This window comes from Gymnodraco acuticeps, unplaced genomic scaffold (genome assembly GCF_902827175.1).
Source record: "Gymnodraco acuticeps unplaced genomic scaffold, fGymAcu1.1, whole genome shotgun sequence".
NCBI classification, from domain to species: domain Eukaryota; kingdom Metazoa; phylum Chordata; class Actinopteri; order Perciformes; family Bathydraconidae; genus Gymnodraco; species Gymnodraco acuticeps.
In genome coordinates, this window is record NW_022989785.1 from 453,939 (window position 1) to 466,579 (window position 12,641).

The window sequence follows — 12,641 nt, forward strand, 5'->3', positions numbered from 1 at the left end:
GAGCCCAGCACAGCAGCCGCCTGGCTGTGTTCAGCAGCTGCGCTGATCGTACACCTCCCTGGTGACTGATGTAGGCAGCCGCCGCTTTGTTGCACCATGCGTCTCTACTGGCGCACGGGGTCGATGTGCAGGCAAATAAACCACCCCTGGAGTCTCCTCATGTGAAGGAGACCCAGGGGGATCACCACGTGACCAGCTGACATCATGCCTAACAGCTGCATCACGGAGAGGGCTGTCACAATCCTGCGGGGTGTGACCATGGATGTATAATAAGAACTGGATACAGCGTGGGAGGCGGGGCCTCATTCATTCCTATGAGAGCTGCTCATTGGCGCATGATGATAACATGGCCCAACTTTTGAGAGAGCGAAACGTCACAGATTACCCGGCATGCCTGAGAAGTACCCGTATGTGTGCGCATAGCGCATGCGCAACTTTAACCAAAATGCTCGTTCACATCAAGCACGTCAATTTGCTTACACGTAACAGCACCGCACGTTCATGACAGCATGGTAATGATTTGTTATTATGATGGATTTGATATAACGAGGCGGCAGTTAGCAGCTAGCGGCTAGCTAGTAATTATGCTAATGTGACATCAATCGTTATGTACTTATATTACGCTGTAACAGGATCTAGTGATATCCAACAGAGCTTCATTTAGCATGAAAGAATGATTGCACTGTATATATATATATATATATACTTATAAGTAATATTAACTTTATTTATTACAATATTTACGGTGCAAGATTTAATCATACTGCCCATGTAGTATGATAATGAATTACAGCAAACATGTGCAATATATCCATTATTACAGCTCCGTGGGGTGGCAGTAAGACGATATGGATCCGTTCTTATTGTGCATCCATGGGTAAAGATAAACGCAACTCACATTGGTTTCTCAAACAGCATCTCTGTAAACTACGTGTATTCACTGAATTTCACTCTCTGCCTTTAACGGCTCGTTGTAGCTCCAATAGCTCCAGCCCCACCCTCCCTGTGAGCACAGTGTGCTCTGATTGGTCGGGACACGTAACATGAACGTGCCGGGCGGCGCGGTCCCGTGGGTTAGATGCGCATTCATAATGCAGAGGGAAATAACTCTCAGAATAATGTTATTAGCACATTTTTACAACTTGAGGAACGAATGTTTTTAATAAGGGCTATACAAGTGTTCATACTGGGTAGTTTATTTAGTTTAAAAAATATTATCCAATGATTTACAGACCACTCTTTCTCCATGTAAGTCAATGGGAAAAAGTGTTTCCGGGCCTGGCAACCAAACGGAAGTGTAGTACCGCCGTTTGGCCAGCACGAATATTTTCATCTGAGTCCGGCGCACTTCCTGGGGGCTTGGGTGTGACGCGTCGGAGGAGTGCTGTCAGTTTCTCCACTCTCTGCCGTGAGAGCCGCGCTCTCATGGTGGCTGAGTTTTATTCCACTCCCAGATAAATGATAATCTGGGAGGGAAGAGGACTGCTATTCTTCCCGTTTATAAATTAAACCCAGGCTTGACAGATGAGATACGAGCTGTACCATCTGTAAAGTGACTTCCTCCCTGGAGCGAGCCAGCCACAGCCGGTCGTCCAGGTAAAATAACACTCATCCCCATTCTGTGTAGCGGCTCCAGAGCAATCCCCACACACTTTGAAAAAGTGCGTGGAGCCAGGAATGAGAAACGCAGGAATTTGCTGTGTTTCGGGATGATGGTTACGTGGAAGTATGCATCCTTCAGGTCTATGGAAGTAAACCAGTCTCCCTGGTGAACACACTCCAGCACCTGTTTGATCATCAGCATGGGAAAAGGCCATTTCCTTGTTGGACACTGACAGATCGAGGATGGGTCTCATTCCCCCCGCCCCGTCCCTATCGGGACCAGAAAATAGCTGGAGTAAAAACCCCTGATTTTCTTCCCCTTGAGGAATCCATGAAAAAGCCTTTTTTTAACAAGAGTTCCTGCAGCTCTGAAAGGAGCGCGAGACACTGTTCCTGGGATGACAGGTTTGTTTCCTGTATCCCGTTGAACTGCGGGGGGAGAGGCAAACTGCAGAGTGTAGACTACCCTCTACCCATCCGCCTGCTCATACATCTGTCCATCAGACACACGCGCCGCCACTCTGAGTAATAATCTGATAGCGCACGAACCTGCTCTGGATGTGCTGTGGTTGTCATGGTGACGAGCCACACCAGAGCTCTCCACACGCTGCATTTCACACAGGCTCTTATTATGTCGCCGTTTAGGAGAAGGCTCGTAAACCGGACATTGAGGTGCGTTCACGCTCAACACCCCTGAGAGATGAGCGGAGGTGCGTGCAGTGCTGTCCACACTGTAATAATGGCACTTGTGGGCTCATTACGACCGTGTGTAGGAGATACGTCTGGGACAGGAACAAATCCTAGCTGCCTAAAAACCAATAGGTTTTAAAGACAGCCGGTTTATGCAGCGAGCCATGCTGCCTACTAACCGACAGGTTTAGGGGCAGCCGGCTTAACCGGTGAGCCTTGCTGCTTATTATCATCCATCTGTCCATCGAACACACGCACCGCCAGTGTTCGAATTACCCATTTGCTTTTGGGGGAGCCCTATATCTTTTTTTTAAAGGTGCACTCCGGTGGATTTTTCTGTGAGCGGCAGGGAGATCAATATACTTGTTGCCTCTTTGTAAATCTCACATCCACATTTTTTATTTGTTATGAAAAGCCATGGATACCTTTCATTCCACTCACTCCATTTTTTCTGTATCCAGTTAAAAGACAGGTCATGGGCATCGTCAGGTTGCAGGTGCAGGTGGCGCCGGCGGCTGTGGCCGTTGTTGAAGCCTCTTCATCCTCCGCATCGGCAGGCCTTTCCCTTGGTGTGGAGCTGTCAAACTTGACCCTAACGCCGCTTACAGCCGGCCAACTAAAAGTTGTTTGGTTCACGTTGTAATTTTTAGGCTTCTTTGCTTGTGAATCCAAAAGTTGCGAGGCTTGGCTGTTTTCGTTTCGCCATATTTTTTATTACAAAGCCAGAGTTAAAAAAATATCAATACGAACATTTCAAATACGCCGTCGGCATCGCCACCGTAACCATAGCGACGTAAGTAGCGTGAAGAATCCAGCGCCGCCACGTACAGATGGCAACACCCAGAAATATTCACAAATATAGAAACTGTAATGAACTTTTACATTTACAGAAACTCAACATTTCTAATCTGTGTGACAAAAATATGCACGATTTTTTTGGGCTCCCCCTATTTATCTCAAAGTCGGCCTTCAGGGGAGCTCCCCCCTCTTTAGGGGAGCCAAGCTCCCCCCCATTTCGAACACTGCGCACAGCCACTCTGAGTAATACTCTGAGAGCGCGCGAGCAGCAGCGCGAGCGTCCGCTCGTCCAGACTTAATCCACGTCACGCGTGGATTAAGTCTGTCAGTGCTGCGCATGCGCAGTGGGATTACCCAATAGCGATAGCCTTAGAGGGCGAAGCCTTATACGATATATAGAAGTTATGTGCACCCCTGTATATAAGCATGTCAAGGACACTACTCTGGGAACTATTTGTCCCATGCAACCTCTGTATGTGATGACTACTTCCACTCTTGCAAGGATAATAAATACATATCAGTATCCTGATATTGAAGATCAAGCCGGTGACGAGTGAGATTTTTCCTAACATTAAGTACAGTATGTCCGGATGTTGACTTATTGATACAAACAATTTTGATATGTTATGAGATATAAGTCACATCTTCTTTTAACACAGACAAATACAAGTTCAAAATAATAATTATAATGTATGTTTTTGTACTTCTTCAAAAATGGAAATCAAGGGAACTGCTGGTGACATGTTTTTGCAGGAACAGTTTTAGAAACATGTCGGGAAAAACATGATTGTCATCAGAGATTGTTTTAAATATATAACTATATTTTTTATACAAATTAAACCATGTTTCAAACATTTAACAACTGCAATAATAATCTAGCATTATTACTAAGTATTCAATGTCATACATACCTATTAAATATTATTATTTACAATGTTCCTTTTGTTTGATATTACTTTTTTGCCGCGCAGTATTTTTTTATTTGTTATCATTTATAGCAAGCTGCCATACCTCATGTTAGGACTTATAAATAATGTTAAAAAATATCATGAATTGCTGCATGTGTTGCAATGGAGATCAACCCTGCTGAACTGTTGCTTAGCAACAAGAAAGAAAGAGAGAGAGAGAGAGAGAGAGATGCGGCTTTGTCCCAGCTAAAGCCTGGGTTGCAGTTGAATAATCCAAAAATCAGCTCCTATCGTCTAACCCTATCTCCTATTCCTTGACCTCTGAGTGAAACGTCACGTGGTTAAGGGATAGTGGATAGGAGAATTCAAAAGGATTTAGGAAAAGAGACTGCAGTGCTTTGAGAATCCGACTTGCACTTTTCACTATCCGACGTATGCGCCAGCGGACGTCATTTTGTGCGTCTGCTGCTGTGGGGAAACTACAGTTTTCTATACAGCGGACTACAACATGGATGTTCAATAAGAACGAGGGACTACTGTAAACTCATCTAGAGACTCTGCACCGTGCTCTGATGCTGTTGTTTTATGCTTTATGAACGTGGACAACAGAGAAACATATTCTTCATGACCAAAGTTGGAATTGAAATAAAAAAGGAAAGTGAAACTTATGCTCGTCACCCTCTCCCTCCGGTCCACATTAATACAAATGATCCCAATACGTATGATTGTATGAACTATTAAAAGATCTTAAAATCAATACAAATGTATTTATTATAAACGTTAGTCCTTAACATCTATCACTGTGTATATCACCATTCAAACATCTTTTAAAAGTTGAACAACCCCACACAGCTCAGTAAAGACTTTATTTGATCATTTCAGTAAAAACTAACGTTCATGCTTTTGCTTTTGCTTTTTGATTATAATACTGATGAACGTTCAAAACAAAGCACTTTGGCAACTTACCACATACGTTTTAAAATGCTTAATAAGCACCGTAACTTTCATGATATAATTTCTCGGTCATAACCGGTTGTTTCCGTGAACGGCCGAATGTTGTGTGACGGCAAATGCTGCGGCCGCAAGGCATTGTGGGGCAGCATTTTCTCCTCTCCTTTCGGTGAGGGAGGTCCAGTGGTTCCTAAGCTAAAGGAGGTTAGTTAGTTAGAGTTTGAAACCTCCTTTCCTATCATCTAGAGAATTGGAACGGCATTTATCATGGCTGCCACTGAGGTACTTCCGGGTCATTTCACTCCGTTAGGAAGGTTCCTAAGCTAAATGGACTATTCGACCGCAACCTGGGTTTGTGTTCAGATAAGTGAGTGAGCTGCTGCAGTGATGTGTGTGTTCTTCACACTGAGTCTCCATCTTTAGGATCACAGTGGATTCTGGGCCCACCTCCACCATAAAGGAAAGCGTATTTTTGTTTAGAGAACACACACACACACACACACACACACACACACACACACACACACACACACACACACACACACACACACACACACACACACACACACACACACACACACACACACACACACACACACACACACACACACACACACACACACACACACACACACACACACAGTAATGCTATTTTCAAAAGCTAAAAAGACACCAGAGCCTGTTTTGGATATTGTTACTATGCAAGGACAAGTATTCAAAGTGGTTACCAGTTATAAATACCTAGGTATCTGGCTTGATGATTGTCTTACTTTTAAATTTCATATAAATAACCTGCTTAAAAAGCTGAGGGTTAGACTAGGTTTCTTTTTCAGAAACAAGTCCTGTTTCTCGCTTGAGGCCAGGAAAAGGCTAGTCTCTGTGACCTTTTGACCTGTGCTGGACTCTGGTGATTTGATCTATATGAATGCACCTGCCCATTGCCTGGAAAAGTTAGATGCCGTCTATCACAGTGCCCTGAGATTTGTTACTAACTGTAAAGCACTTACTCATCACTCTACCCTGTATGCCAAGGCAGGTCTGCCTTCACTAACTGTACGGAGGCTCAGTCATTGGTACATGTTCATTTACAAAGCCATGTTGGGTAAACTACCATCTTATATCTGCTCTCTGATCTCTCGACGAATTTAAAGTACATGCCTGAGATCTCATGATGTTGTTTTATTAAATGTGCCAAGTGCTAGGACTGTCTTGGGGAAGACAGCTTTTAGTTGTGCAGCTCCACTAAATTGGAACAGTCTGCAAACATGTTTAAAACTGAGCACTTTGGTTCCCCTGCATCATTTTAAAACTCAGCTGGGTGACATGCTGTTTGATACTCATGGTACCTGTCTCTGTAGAGTTTGTAAACTGTACCCTGTACATTATGTTGTATGTCATCCTTATTGTTGTTCTGTTGTTTTTATGTTACATGTGTAACTAATGTCCTGCAGGTCACCCTTGAAAAAGAGATCTTTTGATCTCAAGGGGCTTTCACCTGGTTAAATAAAGGCTACAAACAAACATCACTTCAGGGGACATTACATTGACTTACATGCATTTCCTGGAGACTTATCCTAACCTTAACCATAACCAACACATGCCTAACCCTTAACCTAACCCTAACCAAGTCTTCACCCTAAAATTAATGATTCCCCTCATGGGGACCTCCAATTTGTCCCCATAAGGGCGGCGAGTCCCCACACGTGACTGTGTAAACAGATGTATGTCCCCACAAGTATAGTAATGCTAGGACACACACACACACACACACACACACACACACACACACACACACACACACACACACACACACACACACACACACACACACACACACACACACACACACACACACACACACACACAGTAACATTGTGATTCACTTCAATTAATGATAACTACGGAGCTTGCTAACAGCAAGGCACAAGGCTACTTCACTCATTTAGCTAGCTAATGTAAGATACAAATGCTGTCGAGCCCTCACTGCTTGTAAAATAAATAGCACAAACTGACTACTTACCCGAGCGGCGAGCCCCGCTGTTCTCCGTCATTTTTCTCCCGGGTTGTTGTGATCACATGACTGACAAAGCCGTGCTCTGATAGGCCAGAAGTCGGTTTGATTGCATTAGGGCTCGATTGCTTATCCTGTAGCCCGGATGATGCTGCATCGCAATTTTGGACATCGAATTTTATACACCGAATTTTTTGACGTCGAATTTTTTTCACTTGAATTTTTGGGATCTGAATTTGAACATTCGAATTTTTTTCGACCGGCCGGAGAGGGCTGAGGGTCTTTTCCTGCGAGGAGTCCTCCTCGCAGGGAAAGACCCTGCAGACCTGAGGGAGGAGGACCTGCACCAGCTGCACCTACAGAACTTAGCCCATGCTGGGCATAGCTGTTACCACCTGCACAGGCCTAGCCTGTCACTTTATTTGACAAAATGTGTTTACTTAATCAATTAACAGATTAACATTTAGTGTAACTTATGTATATTATTTCCTTTTTATTTAAAAAAAAAATGGTGATGGTTCATGCTTGATAACTTACAGTTCACATTTCAATAAATTGTATTTGCACTCCTTTTGTCCGTTATCCTTACTGAAAATGTTAAATTACACATTCACATCTGAATGAAGATTGGCACCATTTATTTATGACGGTGCAAACTCTGCGGTACAAGGCACAAGTGATGTGAAGCTCATAAAGTGAGGCAAATGCATTTGATCAGCTGACTTTTTTTTTTTGCCAAACTTTATAGGCCTGACAATAATCACACTGTCTCTGAGGTGCAACGTAAAACACAAAACAACACAAATGAAGTTCCTGTTAGACTACAAAACTATTCAGTGTGCAGGTCTTTGTGTTATAATATAAATGTCTCTTAATGTCCTGTACTGCTCTTAAATCTCATAACATCAGCTTCTCCTTTCCCTCTTGGATGTTCTTCTGGACCCTCAGAGAAAGAGAACATGGTGAAGCAGTCCTGTCTCTCAGGCGTGTCCTTTCCTAACAGAAATATCAAAAAACATATTATTGCAGAGCAAGTGTGTTATTTAAGAAAGAGGTGTGTTTGTTTGTTCGTTCAGGGGCTATAAATATAATGATTTTTTTTTTTATTTGAATGTGTTTTTTAAATCCAACAGTGTACTACAAAGATAATCAGATTATGAATAAACCGTTCTAAAATCAACATTGAAATAAATGTATTATTCAAATAATATTTAACTGTTATCAAAACTTAGTGCAACTGTAGAAGCTTGCTCTGTTCGGTTGTCTCACTGAAATAATCACTTTCAACTAGTGGTGCACGATAATTATCGGTCCGATATTAGGAATTATGACGTCATCCCGATAAACCCGATACCAGTATTAATAGCCCCGATAATATACAATATATTTTTTGGGTAAAAAAAATAAAATAAAAAATACTGCGGTGTGGGTGGATTGGGATGAGGGGCGCTTGTTTTTCACTTGGCTCCTCCCGTTTTGCCAGTACTGTGGTATTAGTGGTTTAAAGGAAGAGGGGAGTTTTTCACAAATCCAGCGCTCCCTAACTCATGCCTGGCTGTGACATAAATGGTGTGCGGCCGTGAAGCCAGGACAGTAAATAAACATGTCGCCGGTAGTATGGGACTATTTCAAAGTTTCAGAGTTAGATAGTTCGCTTGCTATTTGTATTAACAAATGCAATGCAGAAGTTCCACGAGGAGGGAGAAAAGGCAACGAGCTATAATACTTCCAACCTGATTAGTCACCTGAAACATCGCCATCGCTACGATGGTGTGTTAAAAGCGTAGGAAGACGCCTGTGCTGCTAAACTAGTGGCGAATCCAAAGCCAGCTGCAAAGGCACCGGGGCTTTTACCTATCGACGAGGCTTTTGAAAAAGGCAAGAAGTTTGCCAGAGACGACCCCAGGGCTAACACGATCTCTAACTTCATCATAGAAATGATGGCGCTTGACGAGAATCAAAACTGTTCTTGGCTTTGTTTTGTTCATAGTAGTAATGCTCATGTCATTTGCTCACTACTAGTCTTTTTTTACCACCAGGTGTGCAAAAACTACAGGTACATTTAATATATATATATATTATATTATTATCGGTTATCGGTATCGGTCTTGAGAAGCAGGAAGTTATCGGTATCGGTTTCAAAAAACCAATATCGTGCATCCCTACTTTCAACATGTTGTTTTACAGTCAATATGCAGAGACAAAGGGTCGCAGCTCTCACTATGTTCAATCATATTTGCCTTAAATACATTGAAATGTGAAAGTTGAACAAAAAAGTGATGTTGCTTGGTAAAATGTAAATGTAACCTTTTTCTAAGAAAGTACACTCAACATCACTGATGTGTAGGTGATCTAGTATTCAGTCATGTTTAATGGCATGTATATCAGTGTATTGGAGTCATTACTTTATGCATTCTTTGTAAAGCATGAAAAAGGTGTACCTTGGAATCCGTGCTGAAGTTCTCTGCTGCTAGGACTCCAGATCTGTCTCTCCTCCTCTGGTCCAGCCTGTCTGGATCACCTTGAGGACACTTTGAACAAACAGATGTAAAGTTACATGCGTGGCTTACAGACTTCTTTACATGCAAACAACTTGTTATCTTCTTTTAAAAACAGATCATAATCTTATTGTTATACTTCAGAAATGGCTGGATATCACAGTCCTTATACTGTATCAGTTTGATTGAGCATTATTGTGTAGGTCCTTTTTATTTTACTGTTACTTTGGATGAGGTTTTCATGAGTCAGTCAAATTAATTTGTTTTCATATGCATCACACACGTAAGGGTAAGACACAAACCTATTGAACAAATGCAATGCAATGGATAAGCTTAATTTCCACTGAAGTCACAGATAACGTCATATGTAATATTTAAACAAACCATTTCCTTGTCACTAAAGCATTGACTACGCTATTCATCGTCCTTAAATGCAGGAATTAAGTTACATGTTCCGTTCTACAGCAACGATAAGGCTGTTTCTCAAGTGTGATGATAATACAATTAAAAGAGGCATTGGTAATAATATTAAAAACAACAATGTTTGGGTCGTTCGTCGGATAGACGGTTAGCTGCAATAAATAACTCCAGTTCAACAAACCATATTACAATATCTAAGGGAGCGTTATTATCTTGAAATGTGACGTTCATATTTTAAAGATACACACATTTCATTGTGAGGTTGATTTAATATACACTAAGCCTCTCTTCAACAAAACGTTGACGTTAGCTAGTCTATTTTATGCTATAGTAGAGCATAGCGAATTTAAATGAACCTTAACAATGCATACAGTAACCTAACTAGCAAACTAACTATCTAACGTACAAGGATGACCTTATTTTAGCAACCTCGCACAGAAGCCTTTTGGTATACAGTAGCATCCCACTTAATGTTTTACACTCTTTGATGCTACGGGTAAAACAGAGTCCATTCTCTTCGGTTCGAAATATAATCTCAGCAAATCCGACGACTTCTCAGTTGCAGTGGGTGACATTATTGTCACAAGTAAGAAGGAAATTACATACCTAGGATCTATTCTTGAGGCAAACCACTCCTGTGACAAAATGACATCCAATGTAATAAAAAAAGTCAATCAAAGAACTAGATTCCTATACCGGATCTCCTCTCTGGTAAACAAAAACACCCTGAAAACTCTGGCAGGAGCACTCATTCAAGGGTACTATGACTATGCTTGCACGTCATGGTACCATAGCACCTCCAAGGCGCTAAAAATAAAACTTCAAACATCGCAAAATAAACTGGTCAGACTACTGCTTGACCTTTCATCTAGAACCCACCTCACCTCTGCCCACTTTGACAACCTAGGATGGCTTAGAGTAGACGACAGAGTACAGCTACTTGCAATGGGCCTGGTCTACAAGATCCACTACACCTCTATGGTACCCATGTACATGTCAAAATTCTTCCCAAAGGTCAAGGAATACCATGATCATAACACCAGAGGGAGCTCCACAAATCATGTGAAACCCAGATTTGGCACAAAAAAGGGGGAATACACGTTTCGCAATTATGCCACATCAAGGTGGACCGCTCTTCCCACAACTGTAAAGGAAAGTAAAACTATACTTACCTTCAAAACCTCTCTTAAAGAGCACCTTCGGGGGAGAGCATTGCAAAACTGGCCCCGGTAATGGTACAAATCTCAACCTGTCGTTCAATGGACAGCTTCCCCCCCCCCCCATCTATGTATATACTCGCATTTTAGACTCTGTTACTAACTGTATATCTGTAGACTTGGTATGTCTTAAATGTCCGGTTAGGATGTATTAGAACGAAATCTAAAATGAAAATTGTAAATAAGCAATCTGTATGTAAAAGACCACCTGTATGTAAATTGTAAATAAGCCATCTGTATGTCAAATATGTCTTATATGTCTTAAATGACATGATGAATTGGAAATGGGGGACCCTGATGTAAACAAGACGAAAGTCTTTCTCTGGTCTGCATCCCCTTAACAATTGTATGTTTTGAGCTGTACTGTACTGTACCCAATATACAAGCTGTTAATACACTTTTCAATCAATCAATCAAACGCATAGCAACGTTAGCACAGATGTATGGAATGCCATTTAAGCCAATATTAAATAAATAAATATATACATAAATAATTAAATAAATACATATATATATAAATATGCCTATGAAATAAATTATAAAATAAATATATTAGGCAATAAATATGTATACATGTACATTTAAATACACATTTATTTATTTCATGGGACTTTTATTTCATAATGACACATTTATTTATTTCAAGAGACTTGTATTTCATAATGACATATTTATTTATTTCAGATGACTTGTATTTCATAATGATGCGTTTCTTTATTTCAAGAGACTCGTATTTCATAATGGCTTATTTCATGTGACTTGTATTTCATGATGAGACATTTCCATTCCTTATATGCAAATGAACGGGGCGTGGTTAGCTCACAGGTCCAGAGACCCAGACCAAAGCAACAGCACCACACTGACTACTCGAGAAGAGGAAGAAAATGGAGGAGAAGGACTATAAGGCAAACCAGAGCCGTATGGCAAACTACTAAATTCTCAGAGTCAGACATCGCATGTAATCTGATACTCTAAATTTCACCCGCCAGAAATGTTCGCTTCTTCTTCTTCGGTGTAAATTGTCCGTTGGCAAACCAGTTGACTTCTTCTTCTCTCGGTTTTTTGGCGGATTGCAAACAACTTTAAGGTGCATACCGCCACCTACTGTACATGAGTGTGAATCATCATATCATTCCATCTCTTAACTCATGGACGTATCTATGATCTAATCCAAAAATAAATAAATTAGGGCTGTCAAACGATTACAATTTTTAATCAGATTAATCACAGCTTAAAAATTAATTAATCATGATTAATCACCATTCGAACTATGTCCAAAATATGTCATTTCTGTATGTATATTGTTGTGGGAATGGAAAGATAAATGAAAGAAGGCGGATATATCCATTTAACATGTTTATTGTAAAAAATGTATGTGTGTCAAAATGAAAGAGAGCACCTATCAATCATCAAACCGTGGGGTCTTAATTCATTACGTATTGATTTCTATCTTACGTAGAAACTTCAGGAAAGTCGACGGGGGGGCGCTACGGTACGCATTTCAGATTACGCACATAACCTGCGTACCAGTTATGTGTTACCTGTA

General features: G+C 41.1%; 1 protein-coding gene across 1 annotated transcript in view; it reads left to right on the plus strand.

The window, feature by feature from the left end:
• Window positions 1-12,641, plus strand: part of rab11fip4a (RAB11 family interacting protein 4 (class II) a) — a 51,117-nt gene that overhangs the window by 7,374 nt on the left and 31,102 nt on the right. The window lies entirely within an intron of this gene.